The sequence below is a fragment of the Syngnathus scovelli genome, chromosome 4 (genome assembly GCF_024217435.2).
Source record: "Syngnathus scovelli strain Florida chromosome 4, RoL_Ssco_1.2, whole genome shotgun sequence".
NCBI lineage: Eukaryota > Metazoa > Chordata > Actinopteri > Syngnathiformes > Syngnathidae > Syngnathus > Syngnathus scovelli.
Window position 1 is genome coordinate 19,241,926 of NC_090850.1, and position 22,483 is coordinate 19,264,408.

The 22,483-nt window shown below is 43.0% G+C and overlaps 1 long non-coding RNA gene across 1 annotated transcript in view; it reads left to right on the forward strand.

Annotated features, from left to right (window-relative positions):
* The window catches only part of LOC125966874 (uncharacterized), a 109,775-nt gene that overhangs the window by 71,251 nt on the left and 16,041 nt on the right, over positions 1 to 22,483 (forward strand). The gene's annotated exons all lie outside the window — the stretch shown is intronic.

The following is a 22,483-nucleotide window of genomic DNA, read 5'->3' on the forward strand; positions in this document are numbered from 1 at the left end:
ATTTAAATGACAAAGATTAGATGGCTTTGTGCTGCTCAGCTGTTTTGTTTTATTGCAACGTTGACAACTGAGTCTCACCATTGTTTTGGCGCAACAGTCTGTCCATTCCTTTCCAAATCTAAACACCGCTTTAACAATTGGCTCCTCCCACAAGTCACTAACATGACTTTTTTTGGGGGGGGGGCACTGTTGAATCACTTCTGGGCATAAAACTAATTTTCGTAGCCTTTGGCTAACCAACTAACGCCATTAAATAAATGGTGGTACTTATTTTGTATTATGTTTTCTTTTTAGAATTAAACAAAGTATAAGTTAACTACTTATACCCCGCATTTCCGTCACTCCTGGCCGACTTGCTACCTGTTGGCTTGTTACCCGGTTCTGCATTTCCTGTTCTGACTCCCGTTGCCTAGCTTGCCTGTTGACTCAACCACTCTTCCTGCCAGTTTGCTCGCTTTGTTTTATTCCAGTGTCCCACTTCCCTTTTCCTTAAATAAAGAAGTTAGTGTCGCACATGGTCGTCCTACCCTCGTTCGTGACAGGATCAGTCATACCGCACAGTTCACCACAACAACCCCGCAACGTTGCACTTCCACATTAAGCCGACAAAACTCGTACAAGCATCCCTTAATCCGATATGCAGCAAAAGGATCCATTCTGCTTTGCCAGCTAAGCCCGCACCGACATGTCCATTTGAGGTTTTAAGATGCATTTCACTGGGTTTTCTCTAGATGCCTTCAAGGACCCATGGGGAGAATTAATGGCAGTGCTGGCAGCACAGTAAAGCCACAAGTAGGTGAAAGGAAAACACAGGCCACAGACTGTTGGTGTCATCCTCAGTGCACCGAGCTTCATGCTGGGTTGAGATGGCTGCGTATAATATATAACTACTAGTAAGATGACAGTTTATTTGCTAGAAGCATGGGAATAAGCGGTATAATGACTCATTTCAAATGCTCAGAAGCTTACGCCGATGCCAAGAGCAAAGCGCGAGATCGTGTAACTACTGTTCATCCTACTCCTCTTTTAATTTGATATTTAAAAAATTACAAAGGAAGTGATTCGTATCATTCTTTACTGAATTTCACTGACCAGATTGGGTTGATGTGGATAGATGAGCAGCAGTTGTATTTTTACACTTGTCGGTATGTAAAGATATTACTTGGTACAATGGTCAGTTTTGCATTAACGGCTTTTTAAAAGGTCTCGAAAGGCAAGTGGCTGCGAATCCAATCAACTATGTGGGAGCACGTGTCGTTAATGACAATAGTCTCGATTTCGAGCGAGCCGCATCATTGCCTGTCTGGGAATGACAAAAGCACGCGCACCAACGCGGGCCAAGGTTGCCTCGTCATTTGTCTGCCGTGTGTGTTGAAATGTGTGTGTGCATTGCAAGCCTGTAGCTCCCGTGTGTGTGTATGTGTGTGTGTTGGCGTGCAAGAGAATGAGATCATGTTGCGTTGAGGATAATCCCCCCCAGTCTAAATCACTGGATATTACCCGAGCCATAAGTGATTTTAATTGGCTGTCTCAAATAACACACACTCCTGCTTAACACAAATGCCACCCTGTAATTGGCTGAAGGCTCCCCCCCCCAGCCCTTCCCCCTCCCCGCCTGTTAAGTTCATGAGACAATAATGGTTTAGGCGACAACGTTAGCGCCTATTGGACCTAATCAACGGATCAGACGTTGGTTGTCTGGCTCTGGAGCTGTTTTTAGGGCCTGTCATGCGAGGGTGTGTTCAGTTCATGTTTTAAGCATAAAGTCCTCGTGTCCATTCTCTAATTTGGGCGAGCCTGAAGATAGCACGCGCTGAGATCTTTCCTTCCACAACCTCTAATTGAAGACTTAGCCATCAGGATAATTCTGGATCTTTTAATCACTGTCGCGATCAAGGAGGGCTTTAGAACTTTACTTGTCATGCTCGGAGTCCTGCTGGGTCAACTGACCCCAGTTTGGCCAGTCCTTTGGGGTCCTTGCTAGTTGTTTTTTGGCACTTTGCTCTCATGGAACATAATCTATTGCCTGATGCTTGTTGACTTTAAAATATATAGTATAGTACAGAGTAGCTATTTTGTTTAAGATCAAACTGTTACTTTTCTAATCCATTTATTTAATTGTACAAGCAAATTGGATATTTTAGAAAGCATTTCTTCCTAATTTCATCACTACTTAATTTTCGTTGAATAAGGCACATTTCTCCCATGTCGATCCCAAGTGGTCCGACCCCCCCCCCCCCTCCCCTTTGCACAGGATAATCAATTTATCTTTAATCCACCACTTTATTTTTGTGCAGCCACTTGTTCCACACAGTGTTCACTAATAGGCTCAGTGGAAGCACTTGCACATGCTAGCATTGCCGCGAGCACTACACAGGTGCACGGCTTGACCTTGGGATCATTGCAGAGCTTGTCTTTATGAGGCTTTGAGGCATGGCATTTGTGGCATTTAACCCCTGCATCACTTTGTGACCCCTATTCATCTGCCCCTCCTGTTTTTTTTCTCTCTGTACTGCATATTATGCCCTCCCTTCTTCCTTTTTCAAAATCCCCTTCTGTCACTGACTTTAGCCCTTTAACCTGCCTGGAGAAGCGCAACGTTGCAGGTATTTGTGTGTCCATGCATGCGTGTGTGTGTGTCATGGGCATCCAGACAAACCACAGAATGTACCCCACCCCCCTCCGCCCTCCCCTGCCAAACACTCCTGTTGCCTGAAAGGGCAGGGGGATCTTGACAAGGTCACTGAGCTTTGTAGCTCATAATTACCCAGTCTGGGTCTACAGTAGATCTGTCAAAACAGCTGGACCATAGAAGGCCCACACAATGTATTGGAGTTGATAAAGATGAAGCTGAAGTAGTTGATAAAATGGTGGATATTAATTTGAAAAATATATATATGTAGTATATGACCCTAACCTGAACCCTAAATACAAAAAAAGAAAAACATGATTTACGCGCACTGACTCATTGAAGTTTTCTTTGGGGAGAAGTTAAGCTTGCGTTGAGATTTTCCCTCGCTGGTAAAGGTTAATGTCTCCACAGTGCTACTTCTACTTTCCACGGTGTTTTATCCAAGATGCATATTTGATTATTTGGCGCGGCTCCTCTCGCTGAGCTCCTTTGTAGATTTCTTTTCGAGCAGCTCTCACTCACCTACGGATGATTAACAAGATTTGCACCTGTGGAAAACACATGGGGCTTCATTAGCATAGTAAATACATATCCCACTGTTCCATTTTTACAATTTCTCCCCTTTCTGTCTTATACTATGAAGAAAGAGGCGGTAGAAAGCTGGCAGAGGGGGGGTTGACTGTTTGGGGAATGCAAACCTTTCATTCGCTTCCTCCTTTCCCCCAAAGTTTGGTTCCCAAGATGTTGGATTCCCCTCCTCCTTAGGTCCCTATGTAGGTCTCGCGAAGCCCCCCCCCCCCCCCCGGACCTCGACTTCCTAGATCACTTTCCCTGGGCTCCCGTTCAAGTTCTTAAGCTCCTTCCATTGTAGTCTTCTTCCAAAAAACCAAACACTAATGAGGACTCTGAAGGTAATGGAGGAAAAACAGCTGCAAGTGTTCAAACACCTCCAAAGCGGAAGCACCCAAAAGTGGTACGATTTGGAGTTCAACCAATACAAACAAATGGTGGAGTTCAAACTTTTCATCTCGTGAGGAGTCAAAAAATATCTCAGGAGACTTTACCATAGTAAGCTCAAAAGGGTGCTTTACTTTTCCTTTGGCAATCAGAGGAGTTGCCTTGCCGTGCTCACCCCCACAACGGCAAAATTTGCTCCGGCCCATATTGTTCAAATCTCAGCTTTGGCCACCTCCAAGAACTAATTCAGCCAGTTAACTTTCTAATTGGGTCAATACCAGATGTTACCTAAACTAGTATCTTCTCAGTTAATAAAGATTGTAACAGATTGACTTTTCATTGTTTCCTGTGAGCGTCATTCAGTTTGACATTCTAAGTTTAGAGTTTGCAAGTTGGAGGAACAATAACACAAATACAATAGCAACTTTCTTAAACCATCAACTATCATGTATGGATTGAATGAGGACACAAATCTCAATTTCCCTTCCACTTACTTCCACTTCTGACAACATATAGCACAAAACCTTGAGCACACTGATACGGGATGGAAAAAAAACAGCTAGGCGGAACAACGACGTGTAATACACACTCCGCCGACTTTGTGTGTGATTTCACAAGATGCAAGTTTTTTGCTTTTCAAAGGGAATACCAGAAACGGATATATCAGGATAAATCAAGACAAAGCTACGACACGACTGCTGTATCCAGTGCGCCACATCCCTGCCTCTCGTTTTTGATCTGCACTTGCAAATAGAATAAAATACATATGTGGTATGTTTAATCATAGTTACCCATAGATTCAACTGACAAGGCTTATTAAAGAAATCCTTTGAGTTCCAGAACATGGATTTTTTTGCTTGATATTGATGGGACTGTAACTCTATCGTTAGTTTTTTCCCCCTGGCTACTGAGTACAATGTTTTGTTTTCGAGACTAAAATAAAATAAAACTACTCACCATTGGAAAATAGATAGCTGGATGGAAGGACGGTTCAAATGTACCATGGTTGGAGTTTGGGGACATTCACATTCTGGATAGCTAAGTCTTTAGATCGTATATAAAGGTGGATAGTTTCTAAATTGTATCAGATGACAGAATCACACATCATGATTGTTAAAACTAAAGCAATCATTCATTATATGTGCTGTTGTGGAGCGTGTTGAAGTAAATACCCTCTCGTCTGTGATTGTAGTGCAGAGCAAACACGGTGGCTCTTTTGGGGATACGATGCCTAAGGCTTCATCCTATTTTGGCAGATTTTCTGGCACTCTGCCTTCTGGGGGAAGAGGCCGGGGGACAGGTGGGGACCGACTGGCCCATGCCAGCTGACCTGTCAGCTTCAGACCCTTGTGTATTTTAAATAAAAGAAGGGGAAGGGGGCTCTCCGAGGCAGAGATGTGGCTCGGTTAGCTTATGCATGTAGAGTGTGTATGAGGAGTAAAAATAAAAGTAGACGGAGGAGCAAAAGGGGGATGACAGAACAGAGAGGAGATCGAATGTGACACTTCCTGTGTGATTAATTGAGATCAAGTCACTTCTGTATATCTGGACAGGAATGTTGTGCAGTCTGATATGCGCTGTGTCAGATAAGTTCCAGGACTGGTATCACAAAATGTACATTTTAAGGTGTCCACCAACCAACACAGAGTTCCCGTGGCGTTTGAAGAAAGGATGAGAGTTGTGGGAGGACAATCCATGGATAACACACTTGCTCATAATGCCTTGAGCATCTGACAATTCCTGACCAGGAAATATGTGTACTTGTCTTATGAACTTACATCACATAAAAGGTATACTGGTTAAAATCACTTGTTAATAAAGCATTTTGTGATCGTGACAATCCCTCGACATGATTTGCTATGCGAGGAAATCGTTGCCAAATTTAGCGTAACGAGAACGAAGCGTACAGTACGGTGTTCAACATTGGAGGCTCAGCCGCACCGCCAATATTTTTTGTTGTGCTTCTCGTCCAAGTTGTTGTCGATGTAGTTGTAGAGCTTGTTGGTCTCCTTGTCGTATTCAGGTACAACTTTTTTTTTTCCCCCGCTACGGTTTTTCTTTTACACATTTTCCTTGTGCCGGAACAAATATATGTGCTTGACAAGAGCCACGACTAAGAAAGTGGTTGTCGAAGCTGAAGTTCCTGTGTTACCTTTTGCAAACTCTCTCTCAAAGCCCCCCTGTTTCAGAGGAGGGGATATAAGATGGCAACCCAGCGGAAGGCGCAGATACTAAGGAGACACACGGCGCTGAATAATTTATGGCGCAGCAAAATACAGACAGCCACTTGAAGTCCTGAGTAAGTAGAAGATATAGACAGTGGTGACATATCAAGCCACAATAAAGACACAGTGGAGAAAGCAGTGGAAGAGGATGGGGTGGGCACGCGGCGGTGGTGGGGGGCGGGCTGGCGCATTCTGTGAATTTCTCGAGTTAAGTTTGTTTTGGTTCGGCTGCACTCACTTGCCTGTTTGTTTCAAAGTTGCTCACTGCTCTTCCTTGTTTGTCGAGTCCTCTCGAGCTGTCACACCAGGGAGAGTACCCAGGTGAGCTCAAGGAATAGAGAAGCCCATGGCCCCCTTTTCATGTCCTCGGATTAGCTATTCCCTCTGTACACCCTGACGAATTCCACGCCGGGGTAACCGGGGGAGACACTTCCATCCCCATCCGGTGACAGCATGATGAAGGCTGCCCGAATGGCCCGGTGTCTGGTTGGTGGACTGCCAGGTAGCAAACTTCTAATCTAGGTGGCTGTGACATTTAAGACCTACGGCCCCGCTTCGTCAAGGCGGACGGCCGCTTGAGCTTCGTCTCTCTCCATTAAACCTCAACGGCAGGTCACGACGGACTCGCCGTCCTCACGTTGCCCCGTCGCATCCCCGACACTTTCATCCCCCCTGCTTTTGCTTTACAAGTGACATCTGTCATCGCTTTAGAAGCTTTGGAAGTTCCGCGTCCTCGCCATGAGCTCCTTTGATGGTGATTCGGCCTCGGGCGTTTGTCATACATAACTTAGGTAGAGAACAATGTGAAATCAGACTGGAGGATTTCATATAAAAGTCTTAAGTATGCTACGGGCGGGTAAAAATCAAAATGGCTCTATCCGCTGGAGGGAGCGAATCAAAGTGCATCAAGGAGACAACTTGAAGAATCCTAAGTTGCTTGTATCACAGTCTTGTCACTTTGCTTCTTGTTCGCCTCGTTAGCGTGGCAGGCAGTCACCGTCAGTGACTTAGCCTGCTAGCATCACGTGTAAGAGTTAAATCTGCTGCGAATAGCAGAAATATGCAGGTAATTGAGGCCCACACAAAGAAGTAGATGAAATTATAAAATAGAGGGATTACTATTTACTGTTTTGATATACTTTTTCTCTATTTTTATTTGACCCATCGCGTTGCCAGATGTCATTAGATTTTTATGCCAAATGGAAGCAGGCTGATTCCAATGTGAATATATCAAATTCCAATTTTATTTGTTTTTCTTAACGCTGCCATTACCCATTTCTGAACTGCGAGGGGGGGAAGAAAAAAAATCAGAATTTTGTCAACTAAATTTATGAACCGTAATTTCATCCCATTTGCCTTTTTGGAGAACTTTGTGACAAGAGTTTGGAGCGTATATCCGCAGCCATCTGCAGGCAACAATGTTATTAGGAACAACAGAATAGCTGCGTGCAAACAAGATTCCTGAGGTAGTGGTTGCAGTCAGTCATACCACAAGTCTTCTGTTAAGTGTGTTCAGCTGTGTTTTCGGAATGCCGATTGGAGCTCATGTTTGCGTGTGACAAGCAACACGACTTAGATTACATCCGTGTCCACATGTATGCACCCAAAACGTATGCGTCTTCTAGTTCTGCGTTTTCTAGCTCCTTTGTCGCTTGACTGTCCCTGTTCGGAAGTTAACCCAAAATTCAGCCGTCCCTTTTTCTCACCTCATCATGACTGACAGGCGTGTCTTCCAGATGGCTGCCAGATTGCCCAGCTTCTTGTCAGTTCACATTAAGTGGCGTTTGATGAATGCAACATTTAAAGGCCGGTTAAACGTCCCCCCGCAAGTATGTGCGTGTTCAATTAGAGTCGTCGGGCAAAAGTTAATAATGATTTGTTTTGTTTGTATTTTCTGCCTATTGTACATTGTTTTACTCTCGAGCACAACTAATTAGTTATTTTCCTTGCTTTGATAAGCTTTATTGTTTAAACTCGCTGTGCATGCTTTGATTTGTTCAGCATTGCTGTTAATACTCACATATGGTCAACATCAGGGTGACATTGTGTGAGAAAAAGAACAAAGTAAAAAAGCCATCGCAAGTCAACATGCATAACACAGCAGCTGCAGAGTTGAGAACGTCTTCTGGTTGCGAGGAAAAAAATAAAGGCAGTAAGGGAACCTAAAGCTTGGCCGACAACAGACACTGTGCCCCTGGGCTGACAACACACCTGCTAGCTTGTTAGGACACAGCAGCCTGCAGGTAGTAGCAGGGAACAAAAACACGATCACACAACACAGTCAACGTAAGATGTTTTTTTTTCTCTTTTCTATTTAGTTGTAATACAAAAAATACATTGGCAACCAGACCTTAATTGTTGAATCTATCAAAATTAATTTACAGTGGAGCATCAGCTATTAGTTTAGGTTAGCTAAGATTGCGCATGTGTGTGTGAGGGTTAGGGGTTAGGGTTAGGTTTAGGGTTAGGGTTAGGGGGGGTTAAAGATTTATATTTACCCCTTGTGGGTGACTACCTGAATTTGGGGTCAGATCCAAACACGCTTAGTCGAGCCACTTTGCCCCATTGATCCACCTTTCCAAAACGAATTAGAGGCCAAGCTCTCCCATGTAGCCACTCGATACCTCAGTGTTGCCACCATGAATCATATCGTGAGAATTTAACCGCGCTCATGCCAAAATTAATTTTACATCGGGCACTCATATGACAGACTTGTAATACCCTATCAAGTTCCTGCAGCCGAAAAATAAACACACGTCCTTGCAAATGGAAATGTCACATTCCCAGGTATTATCTCATCACGTCCGGCGTTGCAACACTTCAAACGCTGATCAAGGCGACGGCGTGATGGCGCACGCCACAACTTTCATTTGTGTCACACATCCATCAGTCATAAATAACCTGAGCTGAAAGGAGGACAGAAATTAGAAAAGAAGATGGGGATTAGGGGGGTAGATTATTGTTTTATGATGGTATTATGCTTTTTATTAAAATAGAACCGCTGCTTGTCAGTGCTGGAACTGATCATTGCAATGCATCTCGCAGTTTATCTCTGCAGTGATGATGTTTTTGACGAAATGTTTGATTATTTGGTAAACTTAACAATTAATCAAACAATATTTGTTGTACAGCCTAGAGTCTATGAATTAATTCACTGCCAATGTGATGTTTGACGTCCATGCTCGTTATTGGCAGTGAACGAGTTAAAGTAGAGGTCACTAAATAAGGATTGAGGATTGGGTGCGCTGATATTATCCATTATTCAGTTCGCTGGATATCCATGGAATGAGGGGATGATGACGACATCATTAGCGCTCATCACCAATTTTATGTTTCATCGACTCCGATACCGACACTCACTTTTATTTGAGCAGCATTGTTGCAGGTGCCTCGTGGTCCTCTGAGCTGCCGACACTTGTACGCTGATTGTTTCATGTTTCCACGGCCGGGGCAACCCTACGCCTACGGTGCTTTTGAACCTTCATCCTTTTGTGCCCTCCGCTAGCGCTTTTGTTCTACATGAAACAGACTATGTATGGTCAGCAGCAGCGAGATCCTGTAGCAGCAAGTGTCAGTTCCGCCACGGGTTCACACAGACGCATTTTGAAGATGAAGGCGGCCGTGCGCAAACATCCCGCGGGTCAGGTGACACGCTTTTTTTTTTTTTTTTTACGCGAGCACAGCATCCTGCAAGATCAATCCCAATTACAAGGAAGACATTAAAGTTTCATCTGACTGCAAGAGCAATGTTTGCTCTTTCATTCTCTCGCGCTCTCTCAGAAGGATTCACTTTTATTTAGAGTGAAATCGAAAGTAGGAAGCCGCTTTCTTAATATACGATGCAGTTGTTCTTGTAAACCACCGGACCTGTTTGTGATGTTACTCCGAAAGCCACATTTGCTTTATTTTACAGAGTCTCTCATGCAAAGCAAAATCAAATGACTACAACGGTAGACTGACTTTTAATTTGTTCACGACCGAATAGGAAAGAATGTTCAGCACCAAAACAAGTACACGGTGCTACAAATTTGAATATTAAGAAAAAAAAAATGAACATTTGCGTCGGGGGAAAAAAATTGACGGAATTGCAGTGTGAAAGTGAGACTGGCTTCTTGGGCTCTCTCTTGAGTACCATACTTAACTCAACCCTCTGAAACGTATTTGTTGACCCAAAAATGATCTTCCCCAAACCCGAAAATCTCAGTCTGTGATCAATTCTCGCTCTTTTCTCCATTCTTGTTCCGCTGTTGCCCGAACAAAAGCCGACACCAGTCGTCTTTTGTGTCTAAGCATGTTCAAAACCTAAAGAGGAAACCAGGCCATTCCCATTTCCTCGCCCCAAACACACATTGCGGGAAATCTCGCGCAGTTTCCAAACTCGGAGTCCTTTCCGAAATGCCCCGTGACTGATGTTTCCCAAAAGTGGCAACACGTGTCCCTCTTACCCGACGACTGCAGCCTTCTCGTCTACAGATGTTGTCGCTTGATGTAGCCGTCGCGTGGCACGGCGCAACTTAATAAAATATCACTTGCGGCTTTGACAGGAGAAGGCCTTAATTGAGTCCCTTGTCAGTTTTATCAAACTGCGTGTTATAGGCGTTTGAAACTCCTCGCCGCACTCCTCCTTTCCGTTCTCTTAAAGAATAGGATAGCAGCCAAAAAAGAAGGGGAGGTGATGCCGAATAGAAGAAAGTCAAGAAAGAACAAGAAAGGGAGAGCAGTGCTTGGAAAGAGCCGTCAGAGTCCGTGTTGTCATTGGATTCATAATTCAGAGTCATGATTTTAATTTCCTTCTGTTGTGATCAAAAGCCGACAGCGGAGCCTGGTCGTTAGGATGCGGATATACGCGCATACCAGATGAACCGCCCATCCTCATCGCAATGGTCTGGACAACACAACGCAAGATGAGTGGAAAATGTGCCAAAGAGATGAGAAAAGGAAAAAGTACTCGCTGGAAAAGCCGACAAAGCTCGGCGTTGTTTACAGACCCCTTTTTGACACCATTTTGCTTTTTCCTCAAAGGGCGATACAAATCCCTCTTTGCCCGAACCGCATTGGATCACACAGAGAAACAATCGAAAGCTGCACAAACACACAAACCGTAAAACGAAAGATGCTATTGGAAAAATTACAAGCATCATTATTTTCATTTAAGAAGGCAGCACTTCATCTCTAAGCCACCAAATAACAATTGTCAGGCATGCGGCCGATAAACTACCAATAACAAATGTTGTAATAATGCGGCGTGCCATCTGACATCACTTGTTAGAATACTGAAGTTGTCACAACAAAGCCAAAGAAAAAAAAAGCTAATTAGGTCTTGAAACGCCACAAACACTCAGTTCAACCTTTCATGCAAGGCAAACTGACCACAGAAAAGTATAAAGTAAAACGTAAAATTAGTCATTAAATGCATCTTGAAGTGAGCTCAATCTTGCATGATATAATTTAGTCTTGCGTGGCCAGTCGAAACTCTCGAGGTTTAACCGTATACAAGTGTAAAGTTTCACCAAGCCCACATATCCTATAAGTAGTATTTCTCCTATTCTGTTTGTGTTAAATCAATCTTCCCACTTTCCCCCCCATCCATCCCAGCACTTGTGGTCTGCTGGGGCATTTTTTTTTTTTTTTAAGACAGAGACTTCCTGAACTATTTTGGTATCAAAGCTCAGAGGCTGCGAAAGGCATGCTCTCTGAAGTTGACATGTAAGGGGAGGGAGGGAGGGAGCCCCCCCCCTCCCCTCTAGACTCGCTCCAGCCCAGCCAGGATGGATCTCGACGGGGGGATATGAGCCTCAACCGCTCCCCTTCAAGAACCAAATCCTCCCCAGACATCGGGAAGGCTTTGCCCACTGCGTCTCGAATAAAACACTCTGGCTATTTTCTTGGTGAACATTTAGAAACATTCCTCGCTGATGATTTAACGCGGATATAAGCAAATCCAACCCTGCAGGGGAGGACTGTCGTCCAGGTGACCATTTGAGTCGTCTGTTGCTTGTGACCTGGCTACACTCTGACCCCCCCCCTCCCAACACCCGCCTTACCGACTTCCAACAGTCTGCTCCCCGACTCATCTGCTGCCAACTGCTTCAAGTTATTCATCTGGAAGAAATATGCATTCATCATTGTATTTTTAATCACACCAAATAGATAGACAAAGGGAAAGCCTTCGGGAGAGGGAAAGCAATCTGCAATTCCCAGAGCTCACATGCATTGTATTCCTGCCCCGCGTTGGCAAACATTCACCAAATTAACTCTGAATGAATTTATTTTCTAATGTGCGTAAAATATTCTACCATGGAGAATAGAGATGCTCTTTGTGTGCTTACGTGTGTGCGTGTGTTTTGGTGCGTTTGTATTCTTGTGCATACAAGATTCTAACATGCCTTCAAGTTTTAACTTTACATCGACAGTACAAACGGTCACTGTCCAACAACGACGAAAAATCTCCTCATGTCTTTTCTCCTCATTTTTATTATACTTAATTGTTTTGAAATATTTTTTTTAGCTAGAAGGTTGCTACAAAGCAAATGTGAAAATAAAAATAGGGAGCATTGATGACAACCAGAAAAAATAAATAGTATTTTCACTTACGGAGGCAGCACTTCATCCCCAAGTGATGTGCCACTTCTAGTGCACACATTCCTTATAACAAATATGAGATTTTGTAACTATCATAGGAGAAAAAAAAGTACGTACATAATTTCCACTGTACATTAATTCATATAATCACACATTTGCTGTTAAGTAAAGAACTCAACAATCAGAATTCAAACAGTCGCCGGAGACGCCTGATGCTCTCTGCAATTAAGTAATAGAAACTCCTCCGTTACATAACCACTTCCCCAATCATCCGAACATTATTTTGCCGTGGAGCCGTTTGGCCTGGCCAACCCCAAAACAAACGAGCGAGCCCATCCCTCTGTGCCCCCCTTTCCCATTGTCTTCATTAATACTGTACATTCATTTAACAACTCATCTTGCCTACCGTCTAATTGAGTCCCATCGCAGGCCTCGAAGTAGGACACGTACACATCTGACAAATGGAAAGCTATCCGGCCCTCTTGTCCTCTGGGCTCTGCCTTGCCTCCCCCCCCCCCCCCTTACAGCACATACACACTGCTTTGTTATAGCTCTGTCGCCGTGTGTGTATGTGTGTGTAGAGATCTGATGCCTCTTTCATCTGCTTTGAGCTATCTGTTGATTATCTCTGCAGACCTCGGTCTGAGTCTACGTTAGCTACCGCAGATTGGAAGGTGGGGGTCGCTCAGAAAAGACCAGGGGGGATTCCTTTTTCCCTATCAGAAGCAAACTCCCCTCGTATTGTCCCTGCACACGCACACACATCACAAACAGATGTGGGCTCACGGGAAAGGGAGGGTCGGCTATAACTTAATGCCATTACATTAAATTTTAAATAATATTATGCAAATCAGAAATGACAGGAGATTATCTCCTTGGGACCTTGGAAGGGATTCGTCAGTTCTTATTCCAATAGCCCTGGAAAATAGCCCAGACATCCCGAGCGACGTGGGGGAAATATGGCAGGGCGTGACGGAGCCTGCCACTGTTTGAAAAAGGAGAACGTGATAAAAAAATAAAAAAAGGAGGACCAGAGTGTTGGCTATTAAATCAATTTAGCCGAGAAGTCGATGAAGAGAAATCCGTCAGGGAAGGCACCTCCTGGGACAGTTCAGGGGTCCTGGCAAAGAAGATGCTGCCACTGCTTGATGCCAAGGAGGTGGAAGCAATCTGTTTGTCAAAGTGAAGCCGAAGAAGGAAGCTTCCGGACCGTCAATTTATAACATCCATCCTGCAACTCCTTCCTCCTCGCTGAACTGATGTGTGATATAACGTGGTCAGGTTTTTGTTCAACATCAAAACATGGTGTTATTACTTAATGTTTAACACTTAATGCTCCGCCCCCTCGACTCAACCACCCCCAACCACTTTTCTCCAAGGTCCCCGTAGGCCCAGCGTGCACCTTCCGTGCTCGTAGACGACAGTCAAACTCAATATTGTGTCCGGGACACAACCTTCCATTACTGAGCAAAACAAAGTCGTGTCTGTCTCCAGCGCTTTGGGCCAACAATTAAAGACATCACGCATCAGCAGCAGAAGCTCCAGAGGGGAGAGGAAGAGGAGGCGGCGGAAAGGGAAACAGGGAACGGTGCAGCCATTCCATCAAATATTGATGTTGCTAATTGAGGTTTTTAGGTAGCGCATTGCATCTTGTAGACGTATCGTGTTTCTCCTAGCAGACAATTGTCCTGTGTATAAATTCCTTGTTATTGTGAAAATATTTTCTCTCATTGGAAATAATAAATATTTGACCATGCATTCAAAATGTAAAATGGTTTTATGAAGTTTAACTACTGTACATATTATAGTATCCATGTGTTGTGCTCTTAAGGGGCATGGCCTTTAGTGTGACATCACAAGTTTGAGTCAGGTTGGCCAATAAGTGTGTTTGAGCATCCGAGCTTGAGTTGTGTTCTGTTTGAGAGCTGGTCGAGGCGCTAGTGCGCCACTAGCATGCCAAATTTAAACGGAATGACACGAGCCACTTTGATTGGATCATAGGTGTAGTGACCACTCCCACAGTTGCGCAGCCCTCCCACTCGAAGATAGATGTCTGTGAAATTACATCCTGAAAATAAAGCCCAGTATGTTTCATATGTTATACCTTATTTGCCACCCCAAAACCTGGAGACGGAAATAAGGCATTCCCGGTTTCTATCAAAAAGTGAAAGTATGTCAACTCGAAGTTAGGGTGACACACTTTCAAATTGTTATATTATAAAGATAAATGTATGATAAACACAGGAAAAATTGAAATTGTAATCATGTCATGATATTTTTATTCACCATCATTTTGAATATTCTTACCGGTTCTGACGGAAAACAGGAATAGCATCCGCCGCTCCCTTCTGGTGTATATATTTTCACCATCTAGATAATGCCGGATTAGGTTTCCGCCCTCCCCCTCGCCGCCCCCACCCCTTGCTTGAAATCTAAAACTTAACGCTGCAGTCTGTCTCTCAGTGCTAGTCCCTAGTGTGAGGAGCCTTTACAATGGCAGCTTTAATTTGTTGGAAAACAAGTTGAGAATATTGATTTCAAAAAAGTGCTCCCTTTTCGCTCCTCTGAGGAAAAAAAAATGCATTGAATGTGAAAAGCTGTAGCCTTCAATTAAGCAGAGGTTTGTAGGTGTTTTCATTTGGGCACGGTGTTGACTGGAAATGATACATTAAAAAGGCCGTGTTTTACTTCAATCCCACTCTGATAATATACACGCAGACGCCGAGTGTCTCCTGAAGGACTCAAGTGTTGGCACTGGATCATGCCGTACAACACAAGACAGATGGGGCGTATTTATCACGGAATGAGAATCGTGTTCTCATGCTCAGAGAAAGAGAGAGGAAGGAAAATTCTGCCGTTAGAGAAGGCGACACGTGTGCTGGGACATTCACACTTGTCCCACTTCCTTATGTTGCTATCTTTATGTTTGATAAAAGCCACACTTTGACAATGTGACTATTTTAATTTACTTACTTATAGTGAACCAGAGATTTATTCAAGGTAAGAAATTCTTTATTAATTATGGCCACATCCAACCAGTTCTGTTCGTCAATCCAATCAGTCCTCCTTGCAAAACAAACAAGGCATTCTATTATTTTGATTTTAACTCAGTTTTCGTCTTCATCATATGTGTTAAACTCAAGGCCCGGGGGCCCAGATATGGCCCGCCACATTATTTTATGTGGGCCATGAAGACAGATTTTGTAATGACTTTGTGTCATTACTAAAATTATAAATTGCTAGCAATTGTTATTACTATAATTGTATTACTTTTTATTAATGTTTTACTCCTCTCTGATTTCAAAACCAGTTCTGTTCTGTATGTTGTGTAGCCTATACTATCTGAATGAATGAATGAATGAATGAATGAATGAATGAATGAATGAATGAATGAATGAATGAATGAATGAATGAATGAATGTCATAATGGCCCTCTGAGTTGAAACTATAACTACAAAAATTAGTTTGACACCCCTGATCTACACCATTCCCTCTATTATTGTGAGATATCCTGTAATCTGTCCATTGAACTTTGAACTTTCTACACTTTGAACTTTCTACACCTCTTAAGACTAGACTGGTTTACTTTTTGTTATCATATATTTTGTTCATTTAGCGATTTATTTCCAGAATGAAAGGAAACTCTATGGTTTACAATCGAGAGACCAATTAAATAGCGCTTCCCTGCGGTAAGGCCATTTTTAATGCGAGGCCTATTTGGGGCTCTCATCTGGCGCTTAAGGCCCAGACAGAATTGGGTGTCAACACGGCAAGTGACTGGAGCTACAGGGCTTGTAACACGGGCTTTTGGAAGTCATCCCGCTTAATACAGACACGACTAAAGCTCCCTATCATCCCCCACAGAATGACACGGCGCGGCTCCAAGTCTTACCCGCGCACAAAGAGCTTAAATATCTTAATGTGTAATGCATAAAGGAGGTCCTCCTATTACGAGCCCACGAAGTACTCTTGTGGCTTGTTCGTCAACGGGCTTACCACCTGATAGCGGGAAAGTAAGAAGTCAAATGAAGTTGTGAGCTCATATTTTCTTTCTTTTGTTTCTCTTTTTGTGTCACCGACATGCCTTTGCTCGTACTGTGTGTTCAAGTTTTAGCAGGAATGGAAAAAAAGGGGGCGAGAAGCTCCCCTAGTGGTCTCTCCAGAGAGTTACCTCGGAGAGTTTTGCTCAGCTCAGCAGCAAGCAAACAGATTAATGGAACCAAAAAATAGCAAACGTGTTACTTTTTTTGTTATTGTTTTCATAACAGCAGGCTATTTTTTGTTTGCTTACATATATATATTTGTGGAGAAAAGCTTTGTTTGCAGTAAGCTTCAATACTGTGTCACAATTTAGTAACTACAATGTTCTCATCATGCACTACTAAATAAAATACAAGCGTTGAGGGAGACATACGTGTACACAAATTTTAAGTGTGAACATTGATTTTTATGCTCGCTTTTCCCACTACAATTCCACTGAGCAGCTTTTTTTTTTGCTTTGTTAACTGAGAAAGTGATTTGCAGTCTGTATGCTTTGAAGATTGCATTTATTGTTGTTGTCGGTGGTGCAATAAAATCACTGAATGATTAAATCCATGAGTGAATAGCCATTCATGGTGAACAGGAGACACTAATAATATTTCATTAGATTCACTGAAAACAGAGCAAGAATGGGCCGATTCCATTTTTTTACGCAATTGAGTTTGTAGTATGTGTTTTGCTCTTGTACTAAAAATAGGCTTATTAAAATGTATTATAAAATAAATATATTTGGATACTTATTTATATACTTATTAGTCGGTCTATTTGTTGTTAAAAAAGGTTAGAGTTAACATAAACATTTTATTAAATAATTAATTCTAGATAATTATAATAATTAATAATAATTATAATAATTATTATCTATTATGGGACAGCTTTGATCAAAACCAGCTGGTCACTTATGGACTCCATTTTTATTATTTTGTTGTTTTGCTGGGGAAAAAAATACATGGTATGACTTGGCAAATTAATCATTGCATCAATAAAAATAGATTTGCAGCATCGAAAACAATTATTTCCTTTCATCGGTCTCTTTAAACGCTGTGTAGACATTGTTGAAGCACAGAGATGCTTTGACCTAAATTGATTACCCGCTTCCTTTTTTCATCATCTCACCCCCCTCAGTGCAAGTGCCAGGTTGCTGACTGGCCAGCTGATGGTATCAGGAAGTGTCACAGGATATTTGAATTTCATTGGATTTCAAGTGAACGAAGGAGGGGAAGGGCGTACACATTAGCGCCCTGATACAATCACATTTGTCAGCATGATCCGTTTTAAGTGCATTTCAATCAGGACGTGATTTGTTGATGTTGTTACATTCCAGCCCTTTGCTGACAGACTGCTATCTAATGTGCACAATTGAATTTTCTTGACGCTGCTTTTCATACGGCGGGTTCCTCAGATGCTCTTTGGTTGCGATGCAGCAGGCTTTTAATGGAACGAGGTAAGCTGGGAAACATCTGTCGCATATCAACATAACATCTGTATTTATGAGGTGGCCTGGCCCTTTATCACTTCTGGGCCATTATCCCGTGCCGATGCAATGATACAAGATGCTCGTGGAGATGTGTTGATGCTGACTGACTTCTATCAGCTATCTGTGTTCACTAATCTAATTCATGGTGTTACAGATAACTCATCACTTGATTCTCAGCATTTCAGAAGTAGGCTACGTGGGGAGTTCACATCCGTAAACAATCGATGTGTTCATTATCATGCACTTCAAAAAATCTTAGGCTATGAGAAGTGGCCATCAAAACACGTAGAGCAGGTTTTTGGTTTATGACGGAATTCTGTTGATTATGTTGCCCCAATTTATATGAAAGTGGGAATAAAATGGTCTTTGAATCTTTTTCTAGTTGACAAAGATGATGCTGCCATCTTCAGTTGGCTCACTTCCTGGTTTCGTGTTACAATCACAGAACCTTGACCCTTTTTTATTATTTGTCTTTGTCCCCTTTCCTTAGACACACACGTTCCGATACAAGGACTGTCCCTACTTACGTTCACATTAGTGGAGATTTTTTATTTTTCTAACACTGAGCTCACCCTGAATTTTACTGCCTTAGATGTATTTTCTTTCTGATGAGTGGCTTTTATTCAGGACACACAGAAGCCTCACAGCCAAATAGGAATCAATAAAGTCAGCTTGAAATTCAGGGAAGGGTGCCGCAATGTCACATCAAGGTTGGAGGGTATCTTCGGTTGAAACAACATATCATTCACAGGAAATCCTCTCTAAGTCTTTTCCACTCTTCAGTGGTCGCTTGGCTACACTGATATGTTGCTGTGGTATATGAAAGCCGCCATAAATCAATACCGAGACTGAGAATTTGGGGTGTTGTGACCGGGTCAAGACCAAGACTGAAGTAATGCTTGGGCAAGTAAAGACCACGAAAAAGGCAGGTCAAAGCCAAGATCAAGTCTTTGAGGATTTGATACCAGGTCAAATTCAATCCAGAGGAAATGGGAGAGCAGGTCAAGGCCAAAGCAGATCTAGAGCAAGTCAGCAAGTTTGAGGCAGGTCGAGACCAAGTTAAAGTAAAAACCAAACCCATGCATGACCAAGTCAGACTCTTTGGGGAGTTCAGACTTAGTCAAGACCAGTACTTGAAAACCAACCAAAATTGATGCCAAGACTGAGTTGACCCAAGTAGTGAGACTAAGCTCAAGACCAAGATCCAACTCAATACTTTTGTTGGGTCTACAGTATGTGCTTAATTGACCAGGACCAAACCTGCCAAAACTTTTTGCCTACAAACTCACTGAAAAGGAAGTTCCCGGCTTTCGCCAGTGTTTTCCCAACAGACAAATATCGGAGCCAGCTTGCGTAGACACTGCTCAGACCCTTGACCCCGGCCTCCCTCCTGGCAGTAATCTGCGTTGGCCCACTTCAGGCTGACACCACAGAGTCCCCTCTGTTGTGCTATTATCAGCCGAGTGTTATTACCCCTCTTTGCGCTGCCAAATCTGCCTTGATTTCCATCGACCGTCGCCTGAATCAATGCTTTTAAAAATCTTTTACTTAAGAGCAAAAGCATGCATTTTATGTTTTGACATGACTGTATTGATTGGGGATGTTGAGGTGGGAGTAGTTTTGCAGGGTGGTGGTGGTGGGGGGGGGAGCTTGTTGACCTCTTTATCATTCTTTCTGCTGCTTCTCCAATCTTTGCGCTCTTCTCTCTTTGCACTCTGCCAGTGTCTGGTAACACTGCCATCCTTAATGGCTTTCTCGTGCTCCGTCTTTGCCTCTCCGCCTCCGAGCACTCCACCACCACCACCACCATCCTTCATGTCTCTCCGGATCCCTCCTTCCTTCCTACCCCCCTCCACTAATCAATACTCCCCTCTATCCACACCCCACGTCACTCACATTTGGCCCGCCAATAAATTATGGATGTAGGCCTCTCACATCTCACATCTAAAATTTCTATTGTGTTTGTCAATGGATGATCGATACACCACCTCATCTCATCCTCAAATCTCCTCGCACCTCCACACGCCTCGCTTTTCCACAGTTTTTTGTTTGTTTGTTTTTGTTTGTTGGATTTTTGTTTTGTTTGGAAGAAGTGGTTCATTTCTGCTGCCGGAGTCTCCTGAGGCTGAAAATAACAAAAAGGTAATGATCAAATAAAATCCCTTGCTTCCTCTCCTCCAGCACCTCGCTCTGACACGTACAACCTTTTGTTTGATTTTTCTTTTAAAATGTCATTAAATTTGTCTTGTTGGAGAATATGCCACAGTTTGCGGCTGTGGAATGCAGGGACCTCATGGGTGAAAAGGGTTTACTTTTTATTGCTGCAGAGTTAAGGTTTAAGCCAATTGGAATTTTGGCATGATTTTATTGAAGTGGCATTATAAGGTGTCCTTCGTTTACGACTGAGCTCAGTTGCTTCACCAATGACTGAATCCAAATTTGTACTTACTAAGTCGGCATGCATCTTAGCTAGTCACTAACTTATGCTAAGGCGGTTGATAAATCATGATTGCAGTACTTTTTTGGGAATAAAATCTTCTAGTCTGTAGATATGATGTAATCAGGACACCTTATAAATTTATTTGACACATGTGATTCCAAATCTCAATATTTTCCCATTTTGAACAGTAATAAGGCATTTTAAATCAAAATCATTTTTACACCCCTATTTAAACGGGGTTGAATTAAGCATAATCTTGAACCACTTTTTTTCTTCAGGAATTCAAATAATAATAGTTGGACACCTTAATCTAAAAATAATAATGCACTTTACCATTTCTATTTGAATCGGAATGACAACTTTATTAAAAATATCGTTTGGGTTCAAGTTTTTCCATACTGGTGCATTAACAATGACAGACCCAAATATTTGGTTATTACCTTTGCTGTTAGTTTAGGGCAGCTGTTGCTCTGATTCATTTTGTTAACTCACCATATGTACATTAAATAGCTACTCAACCGTTTGCCTTTGGGGTGGAAAAAAAACAACAACATTCTCATGCACACACGTGCCAGATTGAGTTTCTCACACCCACAAATTCAACTCTCACTTTCTGCACGCCAAGCCTGCAGGGTCACAGCAGTGCGGTGGTGTAATTTTAGTGCCCCTCACCACCCACCCAAGTTGCACCTGCTCCTTACACCACATCTCACCTCCCACCTGCTGATGACGGAGACTTTACCGCCTCGTAACTTCAGCTGTGACTTTTCGGCCTCCCGTTTCCATGACCACTTAACCCCTGGACACTGGCTTTTAAGTGAAGGTCTGCTATGTGTCTGCCAGCCTCCACTTGGCAGCTACAGCTTTGTGCCATTACCTAAAGTAACACGCAAACCCCTGTCAGTGAGAAAGGGGGGTGAGGGGGGGTCCTTTCAATTGGCTGGACTCACATGAATGTTTGACTTGTTGGCGTCTGTTTTCTCATATTATGATTGGTGGATATTATTGACTCAACTACTTTCAATCTTGTAAGAAAAAAAAATAAAAATTAAAAAAACATAAAATAGTGAAAAAATGTTGAGGTTAGAACAAGTTTATGAACAAAATGTGATATTGTCGAAAAAAAATTAAATGTAAATTTGAAAGGAATAATCCTTCAATCAACACTCCTTCTCATAGAGGAGCTCTAAAAAGGCTGAGCCTGTTTTGGCTCCATCTCTCAGAGTGTTATCTGCTTCCTGTCTGTCTGCACCTTTGTGCCCCCCACTCACCCGCCCATAACCTCACCACCCACCCACCCCTGCTCACCCCAAGATCACTGGCAGAGAACCAGACCAGTTTCTCTACACCCACTTGTCCAATCCCTTCGCCCTGTCATTCCATCCTTTCCCAAAAAGCATACCAGGTGAAAAACAGACTGTCTCGGACACGCCTTATTGGTTCATTAAAGAAGCCCCCCACCCTGCTCATGTCCTGCCACCCAGAGAGACACGCACGCATGATCATATGCAGGCCCGTGTGCACTGACACATTGCCACTCTGACAGGCTACAGAGCAACAAAGGCAGCCAGGCACGATAAGTCCTCCCCATCAGCAAGGGTCAACAGCCTTATCGTTCCCGTGTCTGAACCTCACTGGTGTGTTTCGCTTCACTTGATAGTCTCCCGTACAAGTCCAATCATGGCAATGTATTTCTGTGACATAAATATTTTAACTAGAGTACATTTGAGGGCATCATACTGCTCCATTAGGTTAAGGCTCAAAAGCCAAAGGTCAAAGTCATGCTCTTGTCAAAGTCAGTCAGAATGTGACTGAAGGTCCACTGGTGACACGTGTGGACTACTAAGGTCACTCCATTTCCAGAAATTCCAAGGAAGGTGGTCTCCCCCTCGATATTGATAAGCATACACATGTACGTATAAATACGACTGGTGCAGCTAAGGGGTGAAGCAAAAAAAATACCAAGTTCCACGTCATTTCCGATTATTTGCGGTATGGCTTTCAAAAAATCTTATATTTCTTCTCTCTTCATGAGTTTCCATCCTAATACTCATACATGCACACGATAGCAGACACTCATTCATCCCAGAGTCGAAGTGTACAAGCCAGGCTGCCGTCAACTCCGAGCC